Source organism: Stylophora pistillata, chromosome 14 (assembly GCF_964205215.1).
Source record: "Stylophora pistillata chromosome 14, jaStyPist1.2, whole genome shotgun sequence".
In the NCBI taxonomy this organism is placed as follows: Eukaryota; Metazoa; Cnidaria; class Anthozoa; order Scleractinia; family Pocilloporidae; genus Stylophora; species Stylophora pistillata.
This window is the reverse complement of record NC_142532.1, coordinates 12618655-12632966: the sequence shown is the minus strand read 5'-3', so window position 1 is coordinate 12632966 and position 14312 is coordinate 12618655. Positions and strand designations below refer to the sequence as shown.

Sequence of the window (14312 nt, the reverse complement as noted above, 5' to 3'; positions counted from 1 at the left end):
AGAATTACTTCGTCAGACAACGACTGCCATATGCAATGTACTTCCGTCGGAGCAAACTGAACCATTTCGGAGCAAGGTCGTAGTTTGTGCAACTTGAAAACATAGCATTACATCAATGTTTTAAGCTAACAAGTGAGTCGTTTGCAATCTTTCTTAACCCCTCGATATGTTCAACCATCCCCGTTCCTTTGGAGTGTGATGAATTAATAAATCAATGAATAATAAATGATGAACGATTATTTCATGGTCGTATTTCATTTTCTTGTGATGCTAAAAAGGCTCTCGAGCCGCAAATTCTGGCTCCTTTTAAGTTATAATCACCTCACGTTCATTTAATGTTAAAAACAGTTAACATAATACTAAATGGTCAGTCCACGAGCGGGACTTCTTTCTTTGCTCCAAAAACACTTCTTGCTGGCATTTCTCTCAGAAAAAGTACATCATGTTCCTCGCTCCACTCCATCAGCCTACAGTGAAACAACGGGAAACGAGAGGTAAAACATAAAGCATAATTTAGATAAGAATGTAGAATCAAAGCAGCTAAAACCTTGGTCAAGTAATTTTGCTCACTTGGATTTTTGCACTTGATCATCAGATGCCGTCATATTCAGTCTGAGTCTACAGCTGTCCTTTTAAAATACAGTGAATAAAATACGTTTTATGCCAAAAGCTATTCAAGTAAATTACGAGGCCCTTAATTTATGAAAACTAAAAGGCCAGGGAAAAAAAACGATTATAGGCGGACAAAAGCCTCGTATCTACTCACGTTTTCTACTCACCGTGAGAACAAGCCTTTTGAGGTCGGCGCCGAGCCTAAACGAATTCGCGCTAAATGTACGACCTCAAACGGAAAAAAAATTCACTTCCGGGCGCCGTTGCCGTCCTATAAAGTTTTTTTGTTAAAAGTCCCTCTTATCCCGCTCCCGGCAACCATGGGACCTCGATCTGCTTTAAGTTGAAAGCGGGCTCCTGGGTACGAGGTACTTAAAACACAATTATTTTACACGGTCTCCGTTTATTATTTGAATTGATATTCAGCTGCTGAAAAATATCGACGACGCCAGCTCAATAAACAATTCCTATTGGTAGAGTATTTAGATAAAATTGGAATGCGCGAACATGAAATTTAAACAAATCTTTCTTTTTTTCAGTTCAGAATGGTCCTGAAGTTTCCAAAAAACAAAAATTGTACTTAACAAGCAAAAGATTCGAAATGGGATAATATGGGCTCGTTGGGAAAGAATGTTAGGTGTCGCCATAAATTAAAATTTAGGCGCACAGTGAAACACGTACCCAACCCACTTCTTATAGCAATTTCTCTCTGAATTAAACCCTTTTAACTTAATTCCCAGAGAGTTAAAAGGTATTTATTTATTTATTAAGGCACCCGGTGAATATTAAGATCACTAAGAACTCACTTTAAAAAATTCAGCAATTCAGTTGACAAACTGAATTTTTGCACATTTCCAAGAACTATATCAAAGTGAAAATCAGGGTTAAACAGATTCGTCTACCTAACGTAAAAAACGAATCGCTAGACGAAAATTATCCGTAAAGAACAACATTTTGAAGTATTTGGAAACAAATTCTATATATAGAGGCACGAGCTTTGATGTTTGAAGCAAAGCGGTAAAATAACGTGCTGGTAAGAAGTTATTTCGATGCGGTTGCCCCTTCATACAGCTGCCGACAGGTATCAAGGACCAACATGTTTTTCAAACAGAAAATTCCTGCTGTTTATATGAATGAGTGAGCTTGGGCACGTGGAGAGAACCATTCTGTGCAGTGTCAACTATCTACAGTGGACTGCACTACATCTATATTCTTTTTCTTTGCCTTTTAACTGACAATTTTGTCGAATGGACTGAGGCGATAAGTAATAAGCAAAAAGAGACGCTAGAGGCGTGAATTGCCTTACGTTTTCCTTACAGCTAGCTTTTGAAAATAAAATAAAGCTACCAAACGGCCAAACCAATTAATCAAACAAAATAGAAGAAAGTTTTTGCTTATGGTAACTCAACAAAGAAGTGACAATCGGCCTGTAACGATTAACATGTGTTTAACCAGCAAAATTAAGTTACCCTTGAAAAAAGGTCCCAGTGAACTAAAAGAGATGCACAGGTGGTTAGAATTACATTTTGCTTAATAATTTTCCAGACAAGAACGAAAAAAAAATTTGAATGAGTGGTCAGTCTATGGCTTGATCACTCATCCTGAACACAAAACTTTTGTCGATACTCTAAATTGGTAATCTCGACAAGTCTCCCACGAACGGGATTCACTTACGCATCGGTTTTACGAAACTCAACGACTTACCAGTCATGGCCATTTCTAGGACCTGCTTTTAATTTCAATGACCAGAGGTCGAGTGGTTGTTTTTAAAAAGTAAATTTGAAAAGTACGTTTCCGTTCGGGCATTCCTGCCCTTGTTGTTATCAGAAAAGATATATATATCTTATTAACCAAGCGCGAGGGCCGTACTGGGAGAATATCGGCCCGAGGTCTTGACAGTACGGCCCCAGCGCAGCGAGGTCCGTAGAAAAAAGACCGAGGGCCGATATTCTTCCAGTACGGTCCCGAGCAAGCTTGGTTACTAAGAGATTTATTATACGACTGAAGTTCAAAGGGACACAAGTGCGGTATCATTCGGGACCATTCGGGACAGTGCCCGGTCCAATACTGAGAGAATATTGACCGGCAATAGAGCATTTTGACTGGTTGATTTTAGTTATTGGCCCTCTGACTGCCCGAGTCGTGTAATAAATTCACTTATTCACTTTACACGACATAAACTAAAACTAAAAATGATCCTTTACGGGATAGCAGATCCCTGTTCAAGCACTTGAGATATAATTCAACCAAGAAATGAACTAAACAGTGGACTCAGTGTACATTGGTACAATTATTCTATCCTTTCATCTTGATTATTCATCTATTTTTATCTATTCAACCGAAAGGCTTCAATTTTCTGTTTGGCCCTGGCCAATGCACATTGGATTTGTTCTGAGCTATTTCCTGTAAGCTTCACCATGGCACTCACAATTTGACGCCTATCTCGATTTAGGCATCATGAAATCAAATGTTTTTCGGATCAGAGTGACATGGGTGCTTAAATCAAATTAAACAAGTTTACTTCTTGCATTGAACAAGCGACAGCTCCCGTTTTTCCCCCTGTCAGTATCCTGAAATGTTTTTGAGGGCGCCTAACTAAGCAAGACTAAAAAACTTCAAACGCCAATAAAACTTGGTTTGTTTAGAAGCGGGTCATACTTTCTTAAGTTCTGAAAGAGTCAGAATATGAAATGAAAATGTTTGAGAATGCAAAAAAACGCCAAATGAATTGAAAATTTTAATAAACAAAACTTTAAGAAAAATAATGGAAAACCATGGCATCGGAAACAATGAATTATTTGTTTTGAGTGACCCACTCACCAACGGGTACTTGGTAGAGTTAATATTAGCTATTATGTAGGGTTTTCTCATAACCAAAGAACGTAGAAAATTCTACTTAGACAAAATAATAACAAAGCACAAAGGATGACAATAATCCAAACGGGCACTCCTTTGATTCGAGAAGACACGCGGCAGACCAAGGGAATGCAATAAACAGACCACACAGAAATGTTTACGCCTTTCGCTTTCCAACTTACAACACACCATACTTCTCTAAGAAAAAAACATATATTTATGTTGTTACCAACATGAATAAGTTAACCAATTGAACAAGTTTAACTGAAAACGTTCCTCGCTGAAGATGTAGGGGAAGTCGTGCGACCTGCGGCAGTGAAAATGGCGGGCGAAAGAAGGCTTTATTCGCAGACTAATCTAGAATGTAAAATCTGTCTCTAAAGTGATTAAACTACAGACCCTTCGCCAGATCGACGCCCAACCACTTATTCTTAAAACGCAAGGTCAACACGCCAATAAAATCAAATTTAAAATAACGCCCTATAACCTTTAAATTTCTGGTTTGAAAACTTGATATTTCTGAGACTCTTATTAAAGCTGCAACAAAAAACTCGAACACCAAATGGCGCATATCATTTAATGCCTGGTCAGTGATGTCACTAAACAAACGTTGTTCAGCACGTGTCTCCTTTAGTGTCTAATACGGATGATACCACGAGAATAGAATCAAATCTTCAGCTTGGAATTCAATATTGTTATCTATTGTGATCTATTTCAGATGGTCAGTTCCGGACTTAAAAAGGTTGTGCTCTGTATCATTGGTAAAATAACTTTACCTTCTTAAATAATACCGGTTATACTGGCCCGAGGTATTATCGTCAAGAGATACTAAAGCAGATATCGAGCCCCCGAGTTAAGCTGCATTTCTGAAGGCATTCACAATCCGTAATTAGCACAAAGAAAAGATCATTGTGCGAAAAAGACAAAAGAAAAAGCAATGCTATCGTCTTGAGCTTATATGGACTTCCGCGGGTGGGAAATTTGGTTCATTAAACTTACTTTGCTCTTCTTTTGAAATCCTAACGTACAATTCTTAATTTAGATCGCTATTGTAGTTGAAGATAGAATTTGTTTTTTCAGTCTTGAAAGGATCAGCTACCATAGCCTTCGGATTAAAGTGAATTAGCCATCTATACTACGTGTATAACTTTACGTATCTCTAGCCAAAGCAAATGACACATCAACAGGAATATCAAATAAACACTGTTGAAAGTAATCTTCTTGAAATTCTCTTCTATGTTTACTTGCGCCACGCTTTTAACATATTTTAAATCCCTTAAGAGATTTGATGTGTAAGGGTTTAGCTAAGAGACCCCAGCTTATACCTAGCTGCTAATTAACGTATTACATGTCTTTGTTGAGGGCATTTGGGCGGAGAATGGTGGGGCTGTGGAAAGGAAGCAAAATATCAACTCAAGTGTAGCCTGAAATAAAGAAGGAATTCGCAGAAAACCTTTAAAAGTAAAAAAAAAAGGAAAGGGCCTCACAAAAGTTGACAGTATTCTTCCTTTCGTTTTAACTAGAGACCAAGAGATGGAGCCATAGTTATTTAGTAACAGTAGGTTCGGATTTGAATGAGCTAAAAAGGTACGAGTGGAAGCTTTTAATCCTTTGTATAGAAAAATGAAAAGATATGACGCCTTTGAGTCGCGAAAAAAAAAAAAAGAGAATGACCCCAGAAGTAGGTAAAAAACCATGTTCATTATTCACCTTTACGGCAAACCATTTCAGCATGAGACTACAGGACTTCATTTTGTACTCAGAATTGCCTGGAACCAAATGAATCGGAAACAAGCATTAGTATTCGAGGCCTAAATTAAGCAAGCAATTAGCGTTTTGGGTTAAGTGACTCTTAATTCAGATGTTAATTTCAACTGGTTGTTATATTAGATACAATGAAATATATGAAGTTCATATATTTTGAACTGCGGTTTTAGATACGTATGATGCACCATCCTCGCAGTAGATAGCGATATTTAAGCAATAGCGAAAATCAGACCTGAAAACAATCAGGCCTGTACGGGATTCGAACCACTGACCTCTGCGATACTAGTGTAGCGCTCTACCAATTGAGCTAACAAGCCAACTGGGAGCAGGCCGATAAGTTGATTTAAGTTGATAATGAAATATATGAACTTCATATATTTCATTGTATCTGATTTATCACTTTCACGGGTTTATTACGAATCAACTTAACGGCCTGCTCTCAGTTGGCTTGTTAGCTCAATTGGTAGAGCGCTACACTAGTATCGCAGAGGTCAGTGGTTCGAATCCCGTACAGGCCTGATTTTTTTCAGGTCTGATTTTCGCTATTGCTTAAATAGCGCTATCTACTGCGAGGATCGTGCATCATACTTATGGTTGTTATATTCTTGGAGCAACATTTGTTCGAAAGAGATGTTTACACCTAAGTGCTAAGCGTTGAGAGTTGTTTACTGTTGCCAAAACGCACCACTGCTTATAGTGACTCAGGTCTGTCAGCATACTTGCCTCATCTCATCTCAAATTGCAAAACTTCTGTTTAGTTCGTGGCATAGCGACATATTAGTTTTTCGTTTGAGGAAACCGTAAAAATTCATCGTTCATCCTAAATATAAACGTTCATTAACAAGAAACGCTTGCATGACTTCTAGTAAACACAAGCACTATAAAAACAAGTCGGTTTGAGGAAAACTAAGTGTTAAATAAAGTCACCGATAGAAAACAAGGGAATCGAGGCGAATTAAATAATCTTAAAATGTTATTTTCCCATTGGTATTGGAAAACTTTCTTTGCTTTTGGCAAATAGGCTTAATAGGGTCGTGATTAATTTAAACTTATAGGTACGTACTTTATTATGTCAAATTCACATTGGCCAGACGGCGCCTGTGTCCGTTAAATTGCTCAGTCGTAAATTGGTGGGAAAACGCAAACATTTTGCTCGCAGTTACGTAAACGAACGCTCGGTAGACTAACTGTTAGCTTTTGGTAGAGGGCGGAGGACACCACTTCATACAACCAATTTCACCACCGCTAACATAATGTTTCAAGGCTACCCTGTTATAAAAGGACGAAATTAAAAGAAACAAAACACATTTTAATATCAAAAAAGCTTAAGAAGCATTAGACTCTAAGATTAGGATTACATCAGCAGAGAGCAGCTCTGCTGTCTCAGGCTTGAAAAGACAAGTGATATTGATCGTTAAGAATGTTTATGTTTACCTGCTGGTTCAAAAATATAAGCGAAGTCTCAGCTCCTAATAACGCTAACGAAAAACACCTGTAAAAACATATTTTTTTAAGCTCGTACTTAATTAATATAAATTAACGTCGCTAGAATTATTAATGTGTTCACTGCTAAGTCGATAATTCAACCTGTTCTCCTTCGCCTACGAGATAGAGTTACAAAAGGAGCCATGACTATACTCTCTGTTCATTTACGTACGCACAATACCCTCATTCGCACAGTTCCCAAGAAACCATAAGCACTGTTCTGTTCATTAGTTTCACACACAAAAAAAAAAACTTACGTAAATCTTTTTAAACTAGTCGTCTGAATGATCAAACAAGAGTCTTTCATTCGCACACTGAACGCGCAACTAAGAACTCTTCCTTGAATACGCTATAGGTCCCACATGCATCTGGATTTTAAGTCAGATCGACATCCTTCACACAATCAAGCCAAAACGGCTAACAAACGGGACAATAAACGTTGCAAAAGAGTGATAATAGCAAAAAAAAACTGCCAAAGTGTAATTAGCTGTGTACCATCATGGTAGGGACTTCTTCCCTTTTTTCTATTATAATACAAGAACCTGCCTATCACAAAAACCAAATTTTCACACCAAGTCAATGACTCGGCAATGTGAACTTTACAAGTAATTAACTTCATGAAGAGGAATAAGCAAGCTTCTTTTTTATTACAACTCTTCGAGAAAATTATGGTCAAATTTAACGCTCACTAAGTACTAAGCTACACGAGCAATTAAAGAAGTTGTACGTCTATTCCGATAGTGGCATTAAAGGTTTTAATATAACGCCAGCTAATGTCCCACCATCTGTCGTTTAAAAATATAAGCTGGACATCTTATATTTGTATCAGACTTCTCCAAAAGCCTAAGAAAAATTTCAAGTACTTAGGTACAGCATGTTATATGATGCACAAGACAAGAGAACAAAAGAGATGTATTGAGTGGACTGATCACAGGTACACCTTGATAAAGAATCGAAGTGGTGACACGTAGCAACATAACGCGAGTACAGGTAACTTGGTGTCTCTTACAGTTATAAGTTCACTCAACTCTCAAGTTGAGAGCCGTCATAAAATCATATTCGCAGAGCATAAATTTAACGGATGTGTATGCCATTCAAAAGAAATATGATGATAACAAACCATGCTATGGCAAATTTGCCTTTTACAGCGGATGTACAAGAAGTTTCCGCGACGTTTCATTGTCCATCACCTGATTCTAAGAAAGCTCTCGAGCAATCCTTGAACATAGATACTATTGAAATCCACTTTAACAATAAACGGTGAACATTTTAATTCAAATTCGAACGATCAAAATATACACGAAACGAGAGATCAATTTTCGCTCTAAAAAAGCACATCAAACATTCCCTGAAAACCCCGTCGGCAAACAAATAAGTCTTTTATTTTGGGACTTCAAAGGATTTTGCGGAACAGGTGCAGATGCTCAGTATACAATGAAAATCTCAATCAGCCTAAATAGATAGCCTAAATATAAGGTTTCCTATTGCTTTCAAACAAATATGCAAACGGTGAAAGTTTATATGTATTTGACCAAATACTATGGCGCCAATAAATAAGTTTTAAAGCAATCAAATAAAAGGAAAAAGCTTCAGAAACCAGGTTATCTAAAGTCTCAGTTTTAATCTTTTAATCAACATCCTTGTATAATTTTCTTGTCGATAATTGTGGATTTCCATTAACATAATCAATATAAGCAAATTTAACATTTTCGAGGCTATTAATGAAACTGAACAAAGTTAATAATCTGTTTTTATCGGTGTGTTATAAATTTCCCTCGGTTCTTTTCAAACGGTATTTCTCTTAATCTATTAATTTACCTTACCTACTAAGAGAACTCTGACGCCGCTAACGTTTCTTCTCCATTAATTCTCACTGCAGAAAATTTACAATTAAACATTTAATAGGACCATAAGCTCTGGCTTTGAATGGATACACAGCTGGTTACGGCACGGACTACTTTCGGTGACAAAAGTTTTTTTTTTTCCATTTTCCTGTTTACACTAGATTTAATATAAAGTACCTTTCCGAAAAGTTAAAGCCCAAATGAATTCAAGTCGAGCTGAAATTCTTTTGCTCGTCGCAAACTGTAAATGACACAAAAAACGTCTTCGCTATTTACTCCACACAGCAAGGTGTCAAATCCAAACCATAAAATTTAAACGACCCAAAAAAAGCTTTTAACGGCCTCCCAAATTTAAATCGACTTAGATGTTTGTTAATTTTTCCTTGTAAATCATTTTAAAAACCATTCGGTGGCACAACATTTGCGCTATTATTCAAGAAAAATATACCGTAAAAAGATTCCACTTTCTAAAACAAACAAGAAAGATGTGTGCCATGTCCGTTCGTTCTCCAAAGTCAATTCGAATAAAGCGATTTCGATCTCTGATGCGACGGCGACCCATTACATTGGATCAAAAGCTTGCCAGATTTACAATTAACTACGACAAATCTCCAATTTTCCTTGACTTGTTTTATTGTACTAGTGTTATGTTGATTCTAAAGAAGCGGTAAAAAATCTAATAAAAATTTCGCTTTCATAATTACTTTCCACAAATGTATAGAAATGTTAAATGATCGAAATCGAAAGCACTTGTCCACATATAACATGTAATTTCAAGAAAAAGGCTTAATTGGTATGCTTCAGGCTTCACGATTTCTAATCATTAGTGATAATCAAAAGCAATCTTTAGTTTCATTTATTGCAACTTCTACCAGACGGCGTTTCAATTCTTTCTTCTGTTCGTACATATGCATGATTTTTCGAGGAAGAGAAATGTTACTGCGCGTACATCAAGGTCTCCATCGAGTACAACTTTTTTAGAAATTGATACCGATTGCATGTTGTTGTTTTTTTTTTCAGAATGAAACGTATCCCTGACTGATTAAAAAATGACATCCTTAACAATCGACTACTGACAGTTGTGTAGCTGCACCATGTTTCAGACAGATAACTAAACTTATCGACCGATACAGATCCCATAGCTCGTATAAGATAACAGTGTCATTTTAAGGGTCCACAAATAAGTGAAACACTAAAGACGATGTCTTGAGAAATGTCAAACACATTTTGTCCACACACAGACGTGACCGCAGAAGAAAACTCACAGAACACAACCAAATGTTTGAATTGACTTTCCCCTAACACTTTTGACTCTTTATCAAGCTTGACGAGAGTGAATTACCCTGCATCGGCAATTCTTATTTTCGACGTGATAGGCAAGTGTTAGATCACAGCAACATTCAGAAAAGCATGCTTCAGGCATAACTTACGAGCCTTTGGAAGGTCAAGTAGTAGCAAATACCACCGAGTTTCATTGCCAAATGAAATTGAGCCCGAGTTTCTATTACATAGTTCGTGCTTTGTTTCTCAATAGGCGTCTTCGTCAAGCCCATTAACCACACTGAAACAGCAACATCAACGCGGTAGGCGAAATATCTCCTTCATAATACTACTTTTTGTTATTTACTTATTCTGATCTAATTTCTGATCAAACCTGGTACACGAAGGGCGTTTTGAGGTAGAGAAAAGCAGAAGATATTAAGTTTTGATTCTTATCGTCGATTACAACTGATGGAATTACTGGTATTACTCAAATGAAAATAATAAAGAGAAGACAATTGAAAGAAGACTACAGGAAAAAAAGTCGCAGTTTCAAGATTTCATTAAACAACTCCATGTTCTTGGAGTGGCATCATCATACCTGAAAACCCAGTATTATTTAACTCTCACTTGGGCTAGGTCTATTAGGAAAGAAAATTGGTTTCTGAGGAAATTACAAGTTTACGATCTAGCGAAGGCCATCAGTGCTGATTGATTTCAATAAAGTGCATCGGTATATAGAGCCGTCAACTTGTTTTTCATTCACTGGGCAAAATTAAAAGGTTCAACGTTTAGTTTGTTCTGGTTTATGGGTCGTTCATTCCCATTAGCAAAGGAGTTGTCATGCATTAATTCGTCATGCCGGTAACACATTAACCTTGATGCAAGGGTGAATAGTTCATTTCTTAGGGAAAAAAATCTTCGAGCTTATATACAAGAATATACAGGGAATCATCTCGAACAAGAAATAAAGGAAATGATGTGATAAAATATAATGTCTTCCACTGATTGCTGGTGACCACAAGAGACCTACAAATGGCAGAAGTGAAAGATCTCTTACAGCCCACTACATTTCTGCTTTCATTTGCTGGCTTTGAAATTCCCAGACCGAGATCTGTAAAGAACATATATTCACTGAGAAGCTCAGAAAGTAAACTGAAAACTGTCAAATGCCCTGTATGCATTTGGTTTAGTTAAAGACAACAACCGCTTTCTAGTCAGTCTACACTTCTACGGAGCCCGTTAGGGGTCCTGCAATGATCATCTTACGGCCATCAATAAACTATCAGACAATTTTATTGTCAGGATTATCAATGTCTGGATACCTCGGTTAGCTATATTCACCAATATGATCGCCCAAGCAAGTCGATAGCGTGCTGTTCGAGGAACGTCGAGGGGTGTCAAAAACGTTCGTACATTTTAGACAATGGAACCAAAGGAAATGATCCCTAGAATATCCTATTGATCCGCTATGTTAGTGCTGTAGGAAATGGTTTTCGCGAAATTAAAATCCGAAAGACGTTTAGCTATTAAGAAATTAGTCCAAATTGATGTAATGAGCTCTGTGATTTTGATGATTCTGGAAAAGGAGAACTCCAACCATTCAGTCTCGAACTTATTCCAATAAATGCATACCATGCGATCCTATGACTAGATTGTTCTTGTTTGTGTGTAAGTGAAAGCTCGGAGTGAGGCAAATATTCAGGAATTCAAGCGACACTGAAGGGTGAAAACTACCCAAACTCAAAAAGCCGGCATAGGGCAATAATGCATATACATTCACGGTTTTCAAGCAAGATGTTGCCATCATTTGTTGTCATTTGATTTTATTCCTAACAATACCAACATAGCTTTCAGGAAAGATTCAGTCGTCGTCATTATTTTTTATCTCGGAGTAGAAAAAATGTTGAGCACTTTCATTTTACCGCTGGCAAAACACGTCCTTTCACATCCGTGAACAAGACACTGTCTTTAAGTCGCGAATGAATTTTGTAACGTTGCAACGTAATATACATCATCTCTTAAAGATGTCATTAAGGGTATCAGTTTGTTTCTTGTCTCGAATGAGAAAATTAAAAGGACAGGAAGCAGAGTGTTTGAAGAATGAACTTAAACCGCAAAACCTGATCCCTTTATTTTGTCAAACTGCCCCGAATCTCTCCTCAACTAAGGCACCGTTTCATCCTATCGCTTAAGATTTGAGATATTACTGTAACTTCTTACTAGTTGTCCTTTTCTAAGACACTTTATCTTATAACAATAAGCGTCCCAATTCATCACTTTACTGGTACTGGTGCTGATGAGCAATACCAGCTGGTATCCTCCTCGCCATTCCAGGGACAATAAACAGTAAAAACATACAAAAACAAATAGATATCGCAAATTCTTTCTTATACTGTATCACCGAAGAGTAACTTTGACAAAAAGATTTGTTTTCAGAATCTGTGCCAAACTTACTCATTACAAAGAATCATTCAACTAGTGTACAGCCAAGGCTGTCAGTTGTCATTTACTGGCCATGTGCTACAAATACTTATTTAACAAGTGTTCAAACAATCCGAAAATGTTTTACTGTGTACCTGCTATTCTTAGCAGAACACGTGCATATGTTTAGTTTCGGAAAATCCGAGAATTCGCGTTTAGTTCAAAAGTTGCACGTAATTTTAAATTCTGAGTGTTGTTTTTCTTTTTCTGCAGGTGCAGTGACTCCTGATGTTGTTTTTCCCTAAATGCTGTTTTTGGATCTAGGCTTTTCGAGAACTTTACCACTATAATGCGACGGTTTAGTTAAGGACTGTATATTTCAGAGTATTTGCATGTGTAGCATTGGTAGCTAAGTACTTCATAAAAAAAAGTGGATTACATAACCACAACACTCTGAAATCATCTCTTTGCGTCTTAGAGTCTAAGCTGATAACGCACTGTGCCATAGAAGCACGCTAAGGTTCCAATCCGTGCAACAAAAGTTTCAAATAGCGCTATCTACTGCGAGGATCGTGCATCATACGTAAAAGTTTCTTGTTAATTCAGTACTACTCTATCAATTCACTCAATGCCACTTATACGTAATGAAAGTATTGAATATCTTTTTCACAAGTTCCACAAACATCGTGAAGTCCCTTTGAGGTGGTCATCTACATTCAACGTAAGGGCAGGTTTTTACGAGTTATTAGAACAAAAATTCCTTCCCCGACATGATTGGTACTTTTCAGGACGAGTCTTGTAGGCCGTTTGGCTCGTTGCATGTAGAAGCAATGTTCATATGATGCAGTGAAAAATCTAAGTATGACATATTTACGGTTTTCGCAAATCTATTGTATTTCTTTCAACAGGTTCGCAGGTTCAAATGGGATTGAAAGGACTAAAAAGAGAGATTACTATCAGTTTTTCAAACAGTATTTACTCAATCTTCACGGAATGAATCGAACCTATATTACTTTTCAATTTTATTACTATCCTTTGAGGAATGACATTCCAACTTACAATATAGCAGATTTAACTTCAACCGATTTTAAGTACATGTCGGACTTTTATTTTTTTTCCAACTGTCTGTCAGTTGTGACCCGACATACGTACATAAATTTGTTTTACTTTTCACAACCTTATTGGATCTTAATACATTTAAAAAAGGGCCTTTAATTTCCGCAGGACAAATAAATCTGTAAATCACATCCAATTCTGTTCCGATTTTAAGTGTTGCTCACATAAAGGGACAGATTAATTTCTCAAGCATGACAGTTTGTACAGCTAGGCTAGACCTTCGTCAACGCAAGACAATTTCAAACATTTTCATTTCTCAGGCTGATTTCTATGTATTTATCATTTTATTGTTTTTTTCTTTCTTTTCAATTCACCATTAACAGACCGCACGCAAGCTTGAATGTACTAATGTTGCATTAAAGAACTGCTAATTGCAATGCAAAAAGTCGACATGATAAAGAACCGAAACAATATCTGAAGCAAAAGTTAACTGAAAACTACACATATTAAGAGCTTTTCTTGTTTGCTTTTGGTATCTTACTTCGAGATAACATCGGTAAAAGACCTGGTCTTGCTTTGAATTGAAGACAATATGTGACGGACGGTAATTACTGAGATTTCAGCCAAATGCGTCGCATCTGTTATGCGGCGATGAAATATAACTCAGTATGTAAATGTTGCGTGAGGATGGCTACAAAACACTTCTCCGACGAAGGCTGAAGGCGATTTTCTAAATTCATTATAGCCACTGCCCTTGTCTGAAATGGTGCGAATTTCCGAAAATAAAATTGTTTATTTCTAATATTTAAAGCGCTTTATGTACATATCGGTTTTGTTTGGTTTCGGATGTATTACTGTAAATACCTCTTTTCCGGCGCTTTTAGGTGTCATAAAAGCTTTGAGAAAGCGATAATCTAATGATACGACAGACCATCAAAGCACGAGGCGAGACATTTTCATACCCTTGACTTGAGACGATTAAATAAGGGAAACATCGCGCAGAGTTTG

General features: G+C 37.0%; 2 long non-coding RNA genes across 2 annotated transcripts; one reads left to right on the top strand and one right to left on the bottom strand.

Annotated features, from left to right (window-relative positions):
- Positions 1 to 231: 231 nt before the first annotated feature.
- Positions 232 to 2563, bottom strand: LOC111330665 (uncharacterized). Its single transcript, XR_002694816.2, has 2 exons — positions 571 to 2563; positions 232 to 467 (listed from the first exon to the last, which is right to left on the bottom strand). It is a non-coding gene; the product is annotated as an uncharacterized LOC111330665 (long non-coding RNA).
- A 6868-nt stretch (positions 2564 to 9431) lies between these two features.
- On the top strand, positions 9432 to 14108 carry LOC148716591 (uncharacterized). Its single transcript, XR_015995047.1, has 2 exons — positions 9432 to 10147; positions 12522 to 14108. It is a non-coding gene; the product is annotated as an uncharacterized LOC148716591 (long non-coding RNA).
- The last annotated feature ends 204 nt before the right edge of the window (positions 14109 to 14312 follow it).